This window comes from Peromyscus maniculatus, chromosome 4 (assembly GCF_049852395.1).
Source record: "Peromyscus maniculatus bairdii isolate BWxNUB_F1_BW_parent chromosome 4, HU_Pman_BW_mat_3.1, whole genome shotgun sequence".
In the NCBI taxonomy this organism is placed as follows: domain Eukaryota; kingdom Metazoa; phylum Chordata; class Mammalia; order Rodentia; family Cricetidae; genus Peromyscus; species Peromyscus maniculatus.
The window spans coordinates 121,484,913-121,502,871 of NC_134855.1; positions in this window are offsets into that span (position 1 = coordinate 121,484,913).

Consider the following 17,959-nt stretch of genomic DNA (forward strand, 5'->3'; position numbering starts at 1 on the left):
GGCACAGTCCTCCCTTTACCTTGTTTCACACTAAATAATCCTTTACCTACTCCAAAATAATGTATTGAGTGCTGTGGACATCGCTCTGTATGCTGTGAATGTGTTGCTCTGATTGGTTAACAAATAAAGTTCTGATTGGCCAGTAGCCAGGCAGGAAGTATAGGCAGGACAAGCAGAGAAGAGAATTCTGGGAAGAGGAAGGCTGAGTCAGGAGTTGCCAGCCAGACACAGAGGAAGCAAGATGTGAAGGCAGAACTGAGAAAATGCACCAAGCCACTTGGCTAAACATAATTCTTATTTAAGTGTAAAAGCTGGTCAATAGTTAGCCTGAGCTAATGGCCAAGCAGTTTTAATTAATATAAGCTTCTGAGTGATTATTATATAAGTGGCTGCGGGTGGGGGGTGGTCCTTGGGGCTGGGCAGGACCAGAGAAAACTTCAGCTACAATCGAGAGCTGACTACATCTAGTGCTAAGGGCAAAGGCACAGAAAGAAAACTAACAGCGGCCAGACTCCTCAGAGGGAGGAGCAGAGAGCAACTACCCAATGAACATGGCATTTGTGACATGCCAGGAACATTTTAGAACTGGGCAGAGATGGTGATTGCACAACATGATGAATATAATAAATACCACTGAATGAATTCAGGTTATAATGGTTAATTTTCTGCTATATCAAAGGAGAAAAGGGAAGGATAGAGTGGGAGGAAGAAGGAGGCCTAACTAGGAGGGAGAGGTACATCCCTGCATCCTGACACAGCAGGGATGGATTCTAACAGAATCATGCACATTTCATCTATATTGCAGTGGAGTCTCGGAGTAAGAAGGGATTTGTTCAGCCTAGTGCTCAGGGAACTTTCATTAAGGGTTTTTATTTGAGTTAAGCCTTTGCAAAGATCACAAGCCCAAGAGCCTTCGTGAGCCAGGTTCATAATGAATGTGTTGTCAGGCAGTGGATATGGTAAAGATTTGGCCAAACAGAAGTGCTCGTGCCCCTTCTAAGGATATTAAATTTTGTTTTACATTTTAAACATTGTGGTGGTCAAAAAACAAAATGCACATATTGGCCTTCAGGGATGAATACAACATTAATAAGCTAAGATCCTGGGTGATTCTCCAATGTGGGGTACCTCCCATGTGCCCTGGGAGCTGAGACCTCTGGGGGAGCCTAGATGTCTATACAAAACACATTTAGAATTACTCCAGTTGACAGGCAAGGAGATGGGGTGGGGTCTGTATATACCTGTTCCTGTCAGTCATTAATTCAGGGCTACTCCAGTAGCCCCGCTGCAGAGCAGGCATGGAGACTTTTTATCAGGGAAGAAGTCCTGAAAAGACATAAATGTGGAGGCAGGAGTTTACTGTTTACAAGGTACACAGAAATCAAAAGCTTAGAGGGATGTGGACACTGAAAACATTGGATATGGTGGATATTCTTGCTGCACAAGGAACTAAAAGTACCCAAACAAAATTAGAGCATTCAGGGCTTCTTGACAGAATGCCAGGACCTGGGGCACCTGAAGGAGAATCAGCCAATTAGAGGCTCTAGCACTGTGAGCCTCGTGGAGAGCTAATTTGTGTCTGCAGTGTTGTCAGCAGTGCCACATCCAGGGTGACAGGGACACACTAGTCAGCCTGTGCTCACCCTCCTCATCTCCCAGCCTCCTCCGGACCTTCGCACTACCTGAGACTGGCTCTCCAGCCTCCTCTTCATTCCAGAAAAGCTAATGACACCCTTCCACAAAAACTGCTTCTCTGCTGAAATGAGCCGAAGTCCACTTTTACTCTTCACATCGGAAGATCCTGTTAGACAAAGTAGGGAATAAGGAGGTCTGCTTTGAGAGGATGGCTAGGCTTAATCTGAGGATGCCCAAGGATAGAAGAAAGGAGATATGGGAAATGGAACAAAACGAGCATAAAAATAATACTTTGTGTTATATGATCTTTGTAACATAAATCACTAAATGGTCTTATTAATAAAAAAAAAACACCCAGAGTCAGGTATTGGGGTGAATTCTGAAAGATCAGAGAAGCAGCACAAGCCACAGCCAACCTCACCTTGCCAACTCCTTAACTGATCTTGTTTCCTCAGACTGAAAGCCTCTGAGTCCTCACTAGAATAGATCTCATCTGAACTGCTGCTCAAAAGCCTAAAAGTCTAAAAACCTCTAGTTCCTGGTCCTCATGCCTTATATACCTTTCTGCTTCTTGCCATCGCTCTCTGGGATTAAAGGTGTGTGTCTTTCCCAAGCAAAGACACGAAATCTCAAGTCCTAGGATTAAAGGCGTGTGTGCCACCATGCATGGCTCTGTTTCCAGTGTGGCCTTGAACTCACAGAGATCCACATAGATTTCTGACTCCAGAATGCCAGCATTTAGGGTTTGTGCCACCACAGTCTGGCCTCTATGTCTAATCTAGTGGCTGTTCTGTTCTCTGACCCCAGATACATTTTATTAGGGTGCACAGATAATATACTGGGGTACACAGATAAAATATCACCACAGATATTGTATATATTATTATATACACACCAGAAATAATATTAGAAAATGATCTAGAATAAGAGTGTGAGAATTTGACAAGGGGGGGAAACAGTCCTTAGTACATAAGTCAAAATGCCATTTGGGGAGAAATCTTGTGCAAGAAAATGCTGGAACTCTGCTAGAAACCTCAAGAGGTATCAAGGGAAAACTTATCCTTAAAATTTCTCTTGCCAAAATGCCCATGTGAAACACAGCAATTGGCTTCCCAGGGTGACCCTGAATTGACAATGAAAAAGTCCATGCTCATCTGCACTCAGTCACTTTCTCCAGAGGCCCAAGTTCCTCCTTGGAGCTCTGTAACTTGTGGAGAAAATAGTCTTGCTCGTGGTTTCTTGCTAGGGTTATATATCTACCATTTCGATTCTTTGTGAAGAATTTAATTCATCTAGGTGCTGAGGGACTGACTTGAGAAAGCGACAGGATGTGCTTGGGATAATGGCTTGAAATTAAACTACCACCTCTTAGAGGATGCATGCTGTTGCAGTCTTAGGATAAAGCTCCCTGAAATGCAGACTAGCCACCTAGTATGGAAACATTTAGATATTTGCAGATCATCATTTATAGATCAGTGGGAAATTTAGAGCTGAACAAAAGTGGATGCTAACTTTGGGCTGCAGATGGATACATTAATTAAATTATAAGGGAGGGAAAGATAAAATGAAGGATGGAGAATTACTGTGGATGTGAAGAGAATAGGTAGGATATTCTGTTTCAGTCTGCTACCAAGAAAAAGATTAAGGAAAGCCACTGCCCTCTGTACTTTTAGAATGTCATTATCTCTCCAATATCCAGTAAGCACCAGGGTTTGTGTGCACACAGACACCTCATTCATCCATGACTCACTGTACACATTTTCTGTAGCTTGAGCTAGGTGCAAAATGAAGGTTGGGAACTCAGAAACACACTAGAATCGAACAATAGTGTTCTCTAAACTCCTTTCTATTTTAACTTTGAATTTTGAATCTGATGTTACCATGGTGCCCCCCTCAGTTCTGCCAAGTCTTAAGTTGTGTAGAAGGGCTCCACCAGCTCTCAGGGAACTGAAGCCGCCCCTGCAGCTTTTCATAGAATATTTTTATTGAGCACGTATCCCACTTCACATATGGAAACAAAGCAAGAATAGGACTTGCAGTGCCCATTTCAGGACTTAACCATATCCAACAAGTTAAAATGTATTAGGATGAAGCTTAGATAGTCAAATACTTCTTGACCAAATCGTGATTAATTTAACGTTTGCCCTTCTCACAATGAAATTGTGAGAATTGCATGGAGCCCTCGGGAGCAGAGGATGAGCTCATACAAAATCAAGTGCAAGGGGTTTAGTTGTGAAGTGTGTCAGGTAGCACACTCAAGAGGCAGTGATAGGAGGGGGAAAGAAGCCTTCTGAATGTAAAGGATTTTAAAAAGATATCAAAGTTATCAGAGTGATCAAGTAAAAGTTGGGGAATTCTGGAAAATAATTTGGGAAATACCTGGAGTTGCAAAACTAACAAGGGGGGAAAAGGCTACAGCAAAGCCCTCAGACCTATCACTATCACTATTTGTGGGTTATTTCCAGGGATGCCAGCTCTAACATGTCTATCTTGTCTTGAGTGAGCATAGAAGGTTCTCTCATTGTAAACAAAACATACAAACAAATGCCTTTGGGGCAGTGTCCCGGTATTGACAGTAATGCAATATTCACAGTGTGGAGATGAGCACCAAAAGAAGCATGCATGGCACTGGCAGCATCCTAGGTAAGATTTGAGCTATTGGGGAACCTTGGAGACCATGGGGAGATAGGAATGACAGGAGTGATGGGAAGCCATTGACAAGGTCAAGCTACAGCTAAAGAGAAGGAAGAAGTTTCATTATGTTTCAGAAAATGGTCTGGTTCCAAAATTCAAAATAGCTGCACTGGATCGGCCGCACTACTGGAAACGAATGAAGGACTACTCCAGTAACTTAGCCACAACGTAAAAGAGAGTTTGAAAGAGGCATGGGGCTAGTACTGGAGGGGTGAAGGTAGAAATGGGGAGATAGTAAGGATGGAGGAAGCAGAAGAGGAGGTATAAGTGTGGAAATGGACATTTGGGAGTCAAAGTGAAGGGGAAACAATGTAGTAATTGGAGTAGGAATGAAGAGAAGAGACTACAGACGAGGATAGGAAGAGAAAGGAAGGGCTGGAGTAGGGACGGAGGGGTGGAGATAGAGGTGAATAGGTAAGACTAGACATGGAGTGATGGGGATAGAATGGAGGGTTGGAAGTGGGGATGTGAGTAGGAATGGAGGGTGGCAGAAGAGCGGAAGGTTTATAAATTTTCATGACTAGCATTCTTCACTCATCACTTTGACACTATGGCATAGTATTTTTGACTACACTAAAAATCTCATGTGAAGTTCTTCTCACCCTTCTCACCCTCACAGTCCTGGTTCTGTTTGCGGGGGGGGGGGGGGGGGAAGATCTAGAAATCAGGTAGTAAGAGTTCTCAAACTATCTTTAGCTCTAAGAGCAGGATTGTTGTTGTTTGGATATAAAGTGTTCTTCCAAAAGGGCTTTGAATTGCTGTTCCCAGGTGGTGACACTATTTGTAAAACTTCTAGAAACTTCAGGTTGTGAATCTGGAGGAAGTAGGTCCCTGGGAACATCTATCCTTGGAGGCTATTTCTTGTCCTTGGTTCATTCCTTGCTCTCTCTGCTTGTTGGTCACTATAAGGTGAACTAGAACAGTTCAACAGTCCTCTGTCCCAGGCAGACACTACATGTGCTCAGAAACAGCTGTTGTCAGGCCTTCATCTGACCTCTGTGTTTTTGAGTGCTTAGGTTCAGGCTTACCTTGACGTCTTTCGTTTGTTTGTTTGTTGTGAGCATTGCATATTGTTTTATTTTTTCTTTTATTGAAAATAGAGATTCTTCTCATCCAATGACTGATGGAAGCGGATACAGAGATCCACAGCCAGGCACTAGGTGGAGTTCCAGGAGTCCAATCGGAAAGAAGGAGGAGGGATTGTCTGAGCGAGAGTTGTTGAGACCATGATTGGAAAAAGCACAGGGACAAATAGCCAACTAGTGAAACACATGAACTATGAACCAATAGCTGAGGAGACCCCAACTGGATCAGGCCCTCTGGATAAGTGAGACAGTTGATTAACTTGAACTGTTTGGGAGGCCCCCAGGCAGTGGGACCGGGACCTGTCCTTAATGCATGAACTGGCTGTTTGGAGCCTGTGCAGGGACACTTTGCTGAGCCCAGGTGAAGGGAGGAGGGGACTGGACCTGCCTCCACTGAATCTACCAGGCTGAGCTGAATCCCCAGGGGAGTCCTTGCCCTGGAGGAGATGGGAATGGGGGATGGGTTGGGGGGAGGGTGGGGGAGGGTGGGAGGAGGGATGACAGGGAAATCCATGGCTGATACATAAAATTAAATTAAATTATAAAATAAAAAATAAAATGAGTAAAAGTGATTAAAAAAAGAAAATAGAGATTTTTTTTCTCATACAATATATCCTGATTATTGTTTCCCCTCCCTCTATTCCTCCCAGTTCCACCCCTCCAGGTCCACTCCCTTTCTGTCTCTCACTGGAAAAAAACAGACTTCTAAGAGATAACAACCAAACATGATAAAATAAAACATAATAAGATGAAGCAAAAACTATCATAATGAAGTTGAACATGGCAAAATAACAGGAGGAAAAGAGTCCCAAGAAGAGGCACAAGAATCAGAGACCCACTCATTTTTACAGTCAGGGGTCCCATAAAAATACTAAGCTAATGTAGCTATAATACATACGCAGGGTATGTAGTGTAGAACCATGCAGGCCCTGTGCTTGCTGCTTCAGTCTCTGTGAGTGCATATGTGCCTTCATTAGTTGACTCAGTGGGCCGTGTTCTCCTGGTGTCCTCCACCCACTCTGTCTCTCACAATCAACCTGCCTCCTCTTCCAAGGGATTCTCTGATTCTCTGAGGGGAGGGATTTGATGGAGACCTCCAGTTTAGACTCTCTCCACATAATGTCTGGCTGTGGGTCTCTGCATCTGTACCCATATGCTGCTGGAGGAAACCTCTCTGATGATGACTAGATAAAGCACTAATCTATAAGTATAAGAGAGTGTTATTAGGAATAAATTTATTGATTTTTTTTTTTTTAGACAGGTGGTGTTTAGTTTCACCCTAGGTCTCTGGGCTACCTAATCTCCAGTTCTTGATTGTTCAAGCAATGTTGGGTGTGGGTTCTTTGTTGTGCAGTGGACCTTAAGTCAAATCAGATATCAATTGACTACTCCTACAAGTTATGTGCCACCATGGCACTAGCATATTTTGCAGGCAGGACAGACTGTAGGCCAAATGTTTTGTAGCTGGGTTGGTGTCCATGTTTCTCTTTCTGTAGCCTGCAGAGTACCTTCCTGAACCAAAGAGACTAAAATGTAACCATGAAAGTTCCATTTAAGCACCAGCTCAACTTCCCCATGTTCAATGAGTTGTGTGGGTATCAACCTCAGCAATGAGGCCCTGCTGGCTGTCAGTTTATGGAAATCAATCCCTTGTCTTAGCAATAGCCTGGGTTATTCCAGGGAACCTCCTTGACCAATGACTCAATTGAATGCAATCCATTCCTGCCACTGAAAGCCTCACCTGATTTCAAGACTTGGCCAATTGAGACTCCATATCCCCCATTACTGAAAGTCTTCATTAGCATCATCTTCACAGGTTTCAGGAAGTTTCCATTGCACTGGGTTCCCCCTGAATGTCCCCCCAATTCTACCTTTCTCTCCCTACGCTCTCTCCCTCTACCCATCTCCCCCACATAACAGATCTATCCCTTGCTCCCATACCCACCCACCCTTAGTCCACCCATAAAATCTATTCTATTTCTCCCACCCAAGAAGATCTATGTATCCTTCCAAAACCCTCCTCTTTACCTAACCTCTCTGGGTCTACGTATTGTAGATTGGTTATCATTTATTTATTGGCTAATATCCACTTATAAGTGAATAGATACCATATCTATCTTTCTGGTTTTGGATTATCTCATTCAGGACTTTTTTCTAGTTCTATGCATTGGTCTACAAATTTCATGATGTTATTTTTTAACAACTGAGTGATCCTACATTGTGTAAATGTACCAGATTTTCTTTATCCATTCTTCTATTGAGGGACATCTAGGTTGTTTCCAGTTTCTATTATGAATAAAGCCACAATGAGCATGGTTGAACAAGTGTCCTTATGGTAGGATGGAGAGTCCTTTGGGTATATACCCAAGAGTGCTATAACTGAGTCTTGATATAGATGATTTTCAATTTTCTGAGGAACCAGCATATTAATTTCCATAGTGGCTGTACAAATTTGCACTCCCACCAGCAATGGAGGAGTGTCCCCCGTATTCTACATCCTTACCAGCACAAGCTGTCACTGGTGTTTTTGTTCTTAGCCATTCTGACAGGTGTAAGATGGAATCTCAAAGTAGTTTTGATTTGCATTTCCCTGATGGCTAAGGATGTTGAACAATTCATTGAGTGTTTTGCAGCCATTTGAGATTCCTCTATTAAGAATTCTCCCTTTATAAAATAATAATAATAATAATAATAATAATAATAATAATAAAACCAAAAAAAAAAAGAATTCTCCCTTTAGATCTGTAGTCTATTTTTAATTGGATTATTTGGTTTTTTATATCTAATTTCTTGAATTTTTATTCATTTTGGGTATTGGTCCTCTATCAGATGTGGAGTTGATAAAAAAAAATATCCTTTCCCATTTTGTGGGCTGTTGCTTTGTACAATTGACAGTTTCCTTTATCTTACAGAGGCCTTTCAGCTTCGTGAGGTCACATTTATTAATTGTTGATCTTAGTGCCTGCACAGTCTGTGTTCTGTACAGAAAGTTGTCTCTGGTGCCCATGTGTTCAAGGCTATCCCCCACTTTCTCTTCTATCAGGTTCAGTGTATCTGGTTTGATGTTGAAGTCTTTGATCCACTTGAACTTGAGTCTTGTGCAGGGTAATAAATATTGATCTATTTCCATTCTTCTGCATGCAGATATCCAGTGTAACCAGCACCATTTGTAGAAGATGCTTTCTTTTTTCCAGGGTGTATTTCTGGCTTCTTTATTAAAAAAAAAAATCAGGTGTCCACTGGTGTGTCGATTTATGTCTAGATCTTCAATTCAATTTAATTGATCAATGCACTTGTTTTCATGTCAATACCCTGAAGTTTTTATTACTATAGCTATGTAGTACAATTTTAAATCAGGAGTGGTAGGGTCTCCAGCCATTCTTTCATTTTTCAGGATTTTGTTTTTAGCTATCTTGAGTTTTTGTTTTTTCATATGAATTTGAAAATTGTTGTTTCAAGTTCTGTAAAGAAATCTGTTGGAATTTTAAAGGGGATTGTGTTGAATCTGTAGATTGCTTTTGGTAAGACAGCCATTTTTACTATGTTAATCCTAGTGATTCATGAACCTTTGTGTTTAGGCAATAAATGCTAAGAATTGAAATGTCATCTTGGTGGATTTTTTTCCTTTGATGAGTATGTAGTGTCTTTTTCTATCTCTTTTCATTAGATTTGATTCAAAGACCATTTGGTTAGATAGTAAAATGGCCACAGCAGCTTGCTTCTTAGGTCCATTTGTTTGGAACATCTTTTTTCAGCCCTTTATCCTGAGGTAATATCTATACTTGATGTTGAGGCATATTTCATGGATGTAGCAGAAGGATGGATCCTGTTTTCACATCAATTCTGTTAATTTGTGTCTTTTTATTGGGAAATTGAGACCATTGATATTGAGAGATATCAATGATCAATTATTGTAGATTTCTGTTGTTTTGTTTTGGTTGTTATTGTTGCTGCTGCTATTGCTGCTGCTGCTTCTTGTGGGGGTGGTGGTCATGGTGGTATGTGTATGTGTGTGTTTTTCTTCTTTTGATTTTGCTGGTGGGAGATTATTTCCTGTGTTTTCATGGGTGTAATTAACCTCTTTAGGTTGGAATTTTCCTTCTAGCACCTTTGGTAAAGCTGAATTTGTAGATAGATAATTTTTAGATTTTACTTTATCATGGAGTATCTTATTTTTTCCATCTATGATGACTGAAAATTTTGCGGGGTACAGGAGTCTGGACTAGCATCTGTAATCTCTTAGTTTTTGTAGCACACTGGTCTAGGCCCTTTTGGCTTTTAGAGTCTCCATTCAGAAGTCAGGTGTAATTCTAATAGGTCTGCCTTTATGTTACTTGGTCTTTTCCCTTGTAGTTTTTAATATTCTTTCTTTGCTCTTTATGTTTAGTGTTTTGTTTATTACTTGGTGAGGGGACTTTTTTCTGATCCAATCTATTTGGTGTTCTATATGCTTCTTGTACCTTTATAGGCATCTCTCACTTTAGGTTAAGAAAATTTTCTACTGTGACTTTGTTGAAAACACTTTCTGGACCTTTGAGCTGGGTTTCTTTGCCTTTTCTCTATACTTATTATTTTTAGCTTTAGTCTTTTTGGTGATTCTCTGACTGCCATTAGATAAGGAAAAGAGCTCCTAATAAAATCCCTTGCATGTATTTGATCTTCTGAATACATAGGAAATGTGTTTGCAAAATCATCCACCAGAGGATCACCATCAAGGAGGCTTTTTGTGTAAAAATATACCCTGGATGAGAACATTTCAGAAACACTGAAAATTCTATCTTTTATAGCTTTTGACTTGTATCTGATGAGAATCTTAAGAAGTTTTTATAAATAGCATTTAAACCTGAACAATCTTGTGTCAGATTTGATTTTTACAAATAGAAATTGTGAACTGCATGGGTAGCTCAGAAGTAGAGTGCTTCTTATCACACAACCCCCTCCTCCTAGTACCTTAAAGCACAGAGAGAAAAATAGAGATAAGATAAGGAAGAAAAAATGATAAGGGAATGGAAGGAAGTTGTGAGAGGAAAGAGGCATTGGAGAGAGAAGGGAAGGGAAGTGGAGGGGAGGGGAGGAGAGGGGAAAAGAAAAGGAAAGAGAAATAAAATTGCTTAGGGTATGAAAAATTCCCCATTTCCTTGGAAAGTAGAACAAGAATAAATTAATGTATATTCAGAAGGGAGCATATTTGTTCCTCTAGGAAGAAGTTGGAGATATAAAAATGCCAGTTTCCTTGTCATCCCAATACTTGCTGTAATGGAATCATACAAATGCTTCTGTGATGGTAGAAACTTAAGATGGCATTTACCACTGAACCCCTCTGCCAAAGGAGACATCTTCACAGTTTGTAGACTGTGTGCACTTGTGCCATATATGGGTCATATACAGTTATGGTTCTCCAGAGAAATACTACCAAGAAAATATGCATGAACATGTACATAAATAAAATTCCTTAAGAATTACACACACACACACACACACACACACACACACACACACACACACACACACACATACACGAACACAGAATAAGGATTTGACTTTCAGTAATGGAGATTAAGAAGCCTATGGCTGATCTGCATTCTGAAGATCCAGGAAAGCTAATGATAATGTCCTAGGAAAGCTAATGGTACTGTCCTAGGAAAGCTAACGATACTATCCCAGTCACCTTGGCAATGAGCAAGAGAGCACCATATGTTTGATGCTGAGCTAGAGCATATATGAACTTTTAGTTCAGAAGTAAATTCTGAGATGATACAGGTTATGGTTTGGATGCAAAGCTACTAGAAGGTTATTGGATCATGAATGTACTAACTTCATCAATAGGTAAGCCTAACAAGATCATAGTAAAAACAGTAGGAGGTGAAACCTTGTCACAGGTCATTGGGGCTTCACCATTGAAAGGTGCATCTTGACCTACTCCTTCACCCTCTCGCTGCTTCCTAGCCAACCTGAAGTGAGCAGCTTTGTTTTGCTGCAAACTGTTGTGATGATGGAGAGCCTTGTCTCAGTCCCAGAAATAGTGGAGTCAGCTGCCATGGGCTGAAACCTTGGAAACAGTGAATACAAACAAATCTTTCCCTTTTAGGTTGTTTTTCTCATCTATGTTGCCACAGTGATGAAAAAGTCAAGTCTCCATTGACAGTCACAGGCCCTCAGTGCCATTGCTCTCTCTGTCCTTGTCACAGTGGAATCGACTCACTGTGTCCGGTGTGTTAGGCTTTATGACCTGTCCTAGGAAAATGAAAATTGTACGAATTTAATTTTTCTTACATTATGCAATGTCTCTAATTTTCCTCTTTACATGAATATACAAGTCAACCAAATGTAACTCAGAGACAGATTTCTAAAAGAGAAAAACAAAGACTGTATCACCCATTTGTACCCACAATTCACCGAAGCCCATTTGTCAGTGGTTTTCAGACTGCATTCAGAGTTAAACTTGTCTGAGAATCTTGCACAAACTATAGCACTGGGACTCACCTCTGAGAGTTTTGATGTTATTTGGTGTGATTTATTTTAGGCATTTGGTGGTCTTGAGAAGTTCTCCATGAGATTCTCATGCTTAATGTTCAGAATCATTGGCAACACAGCACAGAAGTTAAGAGACTCACAGCTATAAGAAAATGCAGCTTGCCTTTTAAAGGAAACAGAATTGCGAGGGATTACATCATATTCCTTTTGAGCATTATCCACTTCATGAGGAGTTTCTTGTCAACATGCCCTTGCTATATATTTTTTTTCATTATAAACATTTCTATAATGAATATCCTAGAATGTATCTCAGCCTTCATGTACCTACACATAAACACTTGTCCTCTGGCCACTCTTTGGTCCAAGGAGTTCACAGAGATTTGTTTTAGGGATAAGACAGGTCACAGGTATGTCTGTGCGTGTGTGTGTGGGGGGGGGGGTGGAATAGGGAAGAAAGAGAGATTTGATTGATTTGGAATTACTTGGGGCATGAACCTTGGGGCATGACTGTGAGGACAAATTTAGAAATGTTTAACTGAGGAGGAAAGACTCACCCTGAGTATGGTGACACTATGCCTAGGCTTGAGTCCCTGAATGCATAATAAGGAGTTATTGAGTATCTCTCTCTACTTCTTTTCTTTTTGTATCTTTTCTTTCTTTCTTTCTTTCTTTTTTTTGGAGCCATTCCTGGAACATGCTCTGTATACCATGCTGACCTTGAACTCACAGACATCCACTCACTTCTGCTTCCTGAGTGCTGGGATTAAAAGCCTGCACCACCACTGCCCAACCCTTTATCTACTCCCTGACCATGAATGCAAGGTAACCAACCTCATCTTGTTGCTGCTTACCAATATGCCTTCTCTACCATGATGATTTATAGCCTCAAACTGAGAGTCTAAACAAACCCTTCCTTTTTTGAGTTGCTCCTGTAAGGAGTTGTGCTACAGCAATGAAAAATATAAATAACTAACACAGCAGATATATAAACATACTTTTATTTATTGAAGTTATAACACTTGGTTTTTATTTTATTTATTATAAACATTGCTGTAATGAATATCCTAGAATGTATCTCATGTCTGAACATTTCTCTAAGATATATGCCTGGATATAAAATAATTGGATTACAGAATAGTAGCAATTTTCACATCCCTATGAACATAGTGTGTTTCTCTTTTTTAAAGTTATTTCATATATGTTTCATCATGATCTCACATTTTTCTCCAGAAAGCTTTTGTAGCTATTTTGATAAATATTTATGGATTACAATGTCACTGATTTTAATGATGAGATTACCATTATTGTCGTTAGATGCTGATGTATTTTGTATTTGATATATAGCAACCTTGATGAATTTGTAGTGTTTTTGTAATTGGAATTGTATTAAATGGTATGCGTGTTAGAGTTTTTTCATTGTAAAGAATGACATTATCAGTAAATTACTATTTGCTTCTTTATTTGCATGTAATTTCCTTTACTTGTAGCTTTATTATAAATGATATAAATGCTAGAGTGCTTATCTACACTTGATTTCTAAAATAGAGGACTTCTAGCATTTTGCCATTGTGAAACATTTGATAGCATTTATCTTTAAAGCAACTTTATCTTTATTTCTTTTGTGTGTGTTTTGTTTTAGTGATTTCTATTATAAATGAGTACTGAATTTTATCATAGGCTTCTAGAATTTATTAATAATCAACCATATTTGTCTTTCTTTTAACTAACATGATAAAAAAAAAACCTAACCCAAATCTAACTTTATGCTATCTTTCCTCACTCAGGCTAATGTTATTCATTATTCTGTTACTTGCTGGCTATAAGTATATCCATATTTCGTGCTGTAGGCCTCTCTGTGACTGAGACCAATCTGTACAATGTTGACAAATATCATCTGTTCTGGTTCTTCTTTTGGTTTAAAATAAAGCAGGACCCTAAATCTATTCAGTGTCTATTCATATCTATTCAATTCCCCTTCCCACTGTTTTCTCATTTACCCTTGGTGTTATGGTCACCTGCTGTCTATATCATTAGGCAGCTCTATACTGTTGGCTGGTGAGATCTTTGTCATACATGGCCAAGTATAGTCTGTACTGTATCAAGAATGGAGACAATGGTAGTTATCTTGGTAACATTATTCTCACAAGTTCTAACTCCAAGGAAGAAACTGTCTCTATAGACAGCATGTCACAGCAGCCTACAAGGACCACTGTAGCCATTGATCATACATACACATACACTCACACACACACACACACACACACACACACACACACATTCACATACACTTTCTCATACACACTCATGCATACTCTCACACACACATACACCACACTCACATTCATATATACATACATACATACACACTAACGCTCCCATACACACACTCACATACATCTAATTACAGTATTAAGTAAAATGAGATAATATACAACATTTAGAGTTAATTTTTAAAAATAATTAATCAGGCTTAACTTTCCAACCACAAGTGATGATTTAGTTGTATTATCATTTAACTTCATCATTGTTCTCAATATATTTCACCTGTGTTTCATCATAGACGAAGCTTTGCCTCCTCATAAGCAGGGGCCACCAAAATAGTGGCAACTACATCATGTGTTTTGCTTCCCCCAAAGGCATTAGGCTCCAAAGTGCTGCATAATCAGGTTATACGCAGTGAACATTATCTTAGGACTGTTGAAAAATGGTTGACTCTCCGATCTGTAATGAAGATTAGCAGAAGCAGCCCCCAGAGGGTGCTAGCTCTTATTTCCTTGTAATCACAGCATGCCCTTGAGATTGCTCAAACTTCTTTCTACCAATAAAATTTTAATTCCAAAATACAGAATCAGCCACCTTAATGGGGCTGACTGAAGCGCTACAAAAATTTTCCAATGACTCATTTTTTTATCTTAAAAATAGTGATGCAATCTTCCTAACAAAAAATGCCATCTTGGATTAATCCACTTTTTAAAATTCCTGATTTTTTTCTACCTCTAGGTCTTCTTTCAGTGGCTCCATAACTAATTTAAAAGCTTTCATCAGGCCTTGTGGTAGAAAAATGGTGGCAGGCCTTCCATTCAAAGTCTACTGAGGACATAACTGACTCCATACAGTACCCACAGTTAGTCCACCCATTGCGTGTTTGTGTTCATCTCATGGTCTCACACCATTAAGTTTTGTTCAACAAAAATCAAATAAAATCTGCTGCCCACTCATTAAGCCTTGTCATTTAACAATTATAGAGAGAACCAAATCATAAATGATGAAGATATAAGAATCAGCTATACACTCACTTGGCAGGAGGAGGGTACATAAATAATCTGGCAGAATCAAGCTAGTAAGCATGGTCCCAGGAAGCTGGTGTAACCAAGAGATGGAATAACCTAATGGAATTGTTAGCGTGAGATTTGAGACAATTTAAGAAAAATGCCAAGAGTCCAGCTACTTCTGTGAGACATGCCACAGGTAGAAGCTGATGTGAGAGGAATGGTGTTTAAAGACCAGTGATTCAACCAGCACACCATATTAGGTCCAAAAGATCTCACTTTCCAGTGTGTACACACACACACACACACACACACACACACACACACCAGCACAGGCACACACACACACCAGCACAGGCACACACACATACTTCCAGTATTTAACATATTACCAACATATAGTAAATCATTTGGACTGAGAGTTATGACTTCTAAAATCTCTTATTAAAGCACAAATACCTTACCTGGAGCTTAACAGTAAGGCCTCTAATGGTTATAAATGAGAGTAATATTTTACTGAGGTTATCCTTATTGCATAAAAAGGCTATGAAGTAGCTCTTGTTACTCACAAGTACTTATTGCTCAAGGAGATTAGGGCCACACAGAGGTAATTAAATATTGCTAAAGGCCCAATGGTTGCCAGATGGGATTTAAATCCAGATTCCTTTGACAGCAAGTTGCTGGCTCTTGGCATGCTGTTTCCTTATCAGAATAATGGAAAATGAAACTAGCACATGGGCATCTGATTCTGCTGAGAGAGGAGCGAACCAACCCATAAGAAGCAAAGCGTAGCACAAGCCTACATCCATCTGTCTACAGTTGGTCTGTCTCACTGCCAAACTCTGCAGTCTTACAGATTTGTCTGGTAGTTCCTTCAAGACACTTCAGACCAACGTTGGAGAGTCATTTGAATCTCATTTTTGTTCTAATGATCTGTAACCACCACCACCCCATTGTTTCACAGCCAAGCAGCCCTTCTCCTCCGAAGAGGAAGTGGTTCTCCCAACTGGCTTTGAGAGTTCCACCTACATCTTCCCAGACTGTAGTGTAAATCTGTAACAGTAGCAGGCAGCATCTGGAAATGGGAATTGAGAGAACTGTCGGTTGGTTCTGGTTCTGAAATTAGCATCAAAGGCTAAATAAATAATGTAATGTTCCTAATCACAGTCATGCAGACAGCAATTAGGACTGTGTTACAGGGCTTACTCATGTTGAGCTCTGTACCTGAGATCAAACTCAGCTAATTTGCCACTCTTATTTTAATTCCATCAATTAGAGAAATAAATTGCCAATAAAAGCTCCTCTTTTCAAACAGTTTATTTTAACCTTTTATGAAGTGCTTGAGGGAAAGCACAGAGAAGTGCTTCCTGAGTGACTGTTAATTTATCAAGTTGAGAGAGAGAAAGAGACAGAGAGAGAGAGAGAGAGAGAGAGAGTCTGTGAAAGAAATATCGCTCCAGACAACAGCAGAACACTAAAGTACACAAAAACAAGGACAGAGATCTTTCTGGAGTCTCTATAACAAAGTATTTCAACTTAGAAAGAAAACTAAGCACTAAATTTAGGTTATAAGATGAGAAGGCTGGTCCTTTCATTGTATCTATCCCCTAAGTACCTACTGTGTTCTAGAAAGACAGCTTCATTGCCGTCGTTCCTCCCCTCATGGAGCATGCAGCTTTGTTAGAGAAACAACCAATGGAAAGATTATAGACAGACAAGTTAACACAAAATTATTATGTTCAGGGAGAATGAGGGAGTCTGTCAGGGTGGCCCCTGCCTGTCAAGCCAGCAAATAGAATGCTGAAGCAGAAGATCCAAAACAAAAGAAAAAGAAAAATGAAAGTGTGTTTGAGCACAACCCTGACACCCATGGAGTAAGATGACTATGGTCTGGTGGTAAGAAAAATTGCTCTAAAGGGAAGGCTGGAATAACAGCTTGGAGTTCAGATGGAAGTGAGTAGGACATGCCCTCTGGTAGAAGGGATAGCCTGAGGAAAGGTGAGATGGCAAGACTGACATTGAGGATCTGAAAGAAACCCAGAGACCTGGGGGTAGTGGCTGGCACTTTCTGAACACCGACTTCAGCTCAAGCTCAATGTGCAGCACTTTTCAACTTTGCCTCATTTAATTTAATTGTCTCCATCTTATTAATGTGCCATCCCGGGGGCTAAGTCACTTGTCTAAGAGGGCAGAATTTCTGAGCCTCCTATTTTGGTACCCAAGGAAGGTGCAAGGTTCTGGGGAAGAATCAGTTACTCTTTCACTTGACTGGAGGAGTGTGCTATGAAGAGAAGCTAGTGGTATGAGTGCATTTACTGGAGCTTTAGAGCCTTCACTAAGTGGATACCAACTTGCTTGAGGCTTTGTGCTCAGCACTATGTGGTCACCTGGAGCAATGGAGACGTTCCCCAGATCCCTATGGATCTACGACTACGACATTGAGCCAACCACACAGCAGCTGCAGTACAAGAAGAATAGCTTAAATGTGACAGAGAATAGAGTAAATGGCGAGAAACTTAGTAGGGTCGACTGATAATATAATGCAAAATTTGGAGACCAGAAAACACTGAGGAAATTGACGAAAAACCGATTGTGAAGAAGACATGGCTGGAACATGGCAGCTAACAATCTGAGGTGTGGACTAGGACAAAGGAGAGCAAGAGGCCTTGTTTGTCCCCATGGATCCAAGTCCAGATGAGAGAGCAGGGGATAAAAACCCACAGTGACAAGAAAGAAGTCAGGAAAAGGCAGTTCATCTCTACACTAGGGCCTTGGCAGAAGATCATGAACACAGGAGATACA